Genomic DNA, 2,873 nt, shown 5'->3' with positions numbered 1-2,873 from the left:
TATATATATATATATATATATATATATATATTATAATCAATAATTTTACAAGTTATAATTTTTGTAATGTTAACATAAAATAGAAAGTAAATATATTTATATTTAAAGTATATGTCATGACTCGATACTCCCTTCAAGTCCGTGACAACTGCCGCGATGTCTCCATAAACATTCATTACTCGAAATGTCAACCGAAATCTCATAAGACTCTTGTATCAATTTTACATCTCCCCTGTGAGCAACAGTTACTAAATATCATGTTTTAAGGGAATATAAACTATTTTTAAATCAAAAACAACAAAAAGTAATTTCTGCTACATAGAAGTATTTTGATAATTTTTATCCGAAAATTTTAAAACCTGATGAAAATACAATATACAATCAAAAAATATACATTTCTTATCTAAAAATAATTTTAGTAATCTAGATCATCCATTTAAAATGAAATTATGGCTAATCAAACTAAATAAAATATTCTATTTTCTTATAAAACAATATTTATAGAATCTTGCATAAACAATTTTTGTAACGTAAATTCATATATATAATATCACACTAAACCAGGTATACAAAAATATTCTACAATGACATGTAGGCCCCAAAATAATCGAAAATATACAAGACTGTAGAGCTTCGATTTCTAAAGATGCAAATCTAAAAGCAACCCTCGACAAAATCGGCTGTCTACAGACTGTCCTGAGCCTGAAATGGGTAAAAAGAATGGGTGAATTTTTATAAACCCAGTGAGTAAGCAAAGTTCATCTATAACATCTAAAGCCAAGTAAATGGAGACAGTTAAATCATCCCATCATAATATGATTCATAACATTTAAAACTCATTTCAATTCATATAAAACAATTATATTTCATCGAAATAATCAACAAGGCTTATGATTCTCTTAAAAATTTGGCTTGTGCCAAAACTCATACTCGGTGACACCTTGGCCCGGGCATCCAACCGAGTCTGTCAAGGATGTTAAAACGACATATACCCATAAAACATGTTTTTACTTTTAAAATATAGCCATTCCTTGGCGTTGGCTAAGTTTCATCCTCACGTGGTGGTTCAACGTGAAGTGAACTCTAAACTTACCTTAGGAGATACCCTCTGTGCCTCTCCTACTAAGGTAAAATATAACGGGGTTTACCGTGCCCCTCAATAGGCTGGTCCATAGAAACTCACCCACTACAGTAAGCTGATCACTTACCTCACCAAATCAATAAAAATTTCAGCAGCATGACATGGCTAATATGATATTACCCAACCTGTCAAGGTAAAACAAAACAATTCATATATTCCACACAAACACAAATCCAGCCATTCATGCCATCACATTGTCATAAGCCATCAATTCAAACCATATATCAAACACGAGTATATAGTCTCCACTTACTCAATTTTCAAAACCAGTATTCGATTTCAAAACAAGTTATAAATCTCATTTTGTTTAACCAACACTTCAATTTTAAAACATAATAATTTACAATTTAAACTCATTAATCTTTAAAACATAAAAACAAGTAGAAACAACTTTAGATAGTTAAGATGAAAATCTGTTACTCACTATAACGAGAGTTTGGAGTACTCCTATTCTTGGTCCTCGGATACGATATCTTTACCTTTATCAAAGGGCTCACCACCTACACATAATACACGACACGTAATTCAATATATTTGTGCCAAACTGTTATAAAACTATTTCAAGCTCTTTATGAATGTATGAAATTGAATGAGAAGTGTTCAAACAATCATTTAAAGATGGTATTCTACGTAGGTTCAATTGTTGTTGGATTGAAATGGTGTTCGACCTAACTCGCACTATACACTATTTAATTAACCAAAACATCTAATTCAACTTCAAATTGATTCATTGCACTTTCGATACTCCAATAAGTCCGTATACCTCATTAGAAATCAATTCTAAGTCCATTTACTATAATTTTCTCATTATCGTTCAAGTCGTTTACTAAAGGAACTATACTTTTCGATAACCGTTTTCGATATCCGACATCACGAATCATCAAATATGAGCTAGATAACATGAAATATGACAAAATTCATCTTCAAAATATTTCCTATAAAATTCAACCAATTAGGGTTTGATAAAGAACGTGTTGTTTTCTTGTTTGTTTTTCATGCCAAACATCATCAAACAACTAAAAACACTAAGATATCATGAAATCTAGCAAAATCCATCATCAAAACCTCTCTCCCTATGTTCGGCCAGCAAGTATTCTCTCATGGAAACTTGTGTTTCAACCATAGAAAATGAAAAAGAAAGCATGGGAAAGGTAGATTTTAAGCTAAATCGCGAAATCTTACCTCCGATTGCTTCATTTTTCGAAAATCCAATGAATTTCTCTTGAATTTTCCTCTCTAGGGTTTGTTTCTATTCTTTTCTCTTTGTTCTTTGCTTTGGCCGGCCATGAAGAGTGAAATGGGAGAGTTTATATTGAGTTTATAAAGGAAATTATAAAAATATTAAAGCTTGACATGTGTCACCATGTGTTGGTCCATAGTTAAAACTTAACAATTAAGCATTTTCTCACCACCACATGTAATCTTTTAATTATCCAAAGTATAAAATAATAATAGGTGAAATTCATGGGCTTGACAAGTGTTATAGTGGTGTAAAATTCTAAAAATTCCAATTACATCCTCGTGGACACGTAAAATGATTGTTTTGCCATTATGTTCGAAAAAATGTTGGAATTAAAATTTGTCATTTCTCAAATTCAAATCATGCTCCAATTAGTCAAACTTGGTAAAAAAAATTTTGTCCAACATTCCAATTTTGCCCTCAGGTGGTAAAATGACCATTTTGCCCCTACGTTATGAAAATTCTTAATTTAACTCTAAATTAATCCTCGAA

The 2,873-nt window shown here is 31.0% G+C and overlaps 1 long non-coding RNA gene across 2 annotated transcripts; it reads right to left on the bottom strand.

Moving 5' to 3' along the window:
• On the bottom strand, positions 537-2,418 carry LOC108661716. 2 transcript variants are annotated; one of them, XR_001927489.1, is made up of 3 exons: positions 2,324-2,418; positions 1,566-1,641; positions 537-702 (listed from the first exon to the last, which is right to left on the bottom strand). It is a non-coding gene; the product is annotated as an uncharacterized LOC108661716 (long non-coding RNA). The 2 variants fall into 2 exon arrangements; XR_001927490.1 differs by lacking the exon at positions 537-702 and adding an exon at positions 1,109-1,266.

This window comes from Theobroma cacao, chromosome 4 (assembly GCF_000208745.1).
Source record: "Theobroma cacao cultivar B97-61/B2 chromosome 4, Criollo_cocoa_genome_V2, whole genome shotgun sequence".
NCBI classification, from domain to species: domain Eukaryota; kingdom Viridiplantae; phylum Streptophyta; class Magnoliopsida; order Malvales; family Malvaceae; genus Theobroma; species Theobroma cacao.
Note: the sequence above shows the minus strand (reverse complement) of the source record. Positions and strands in the feature narration are given on the sequence as shown.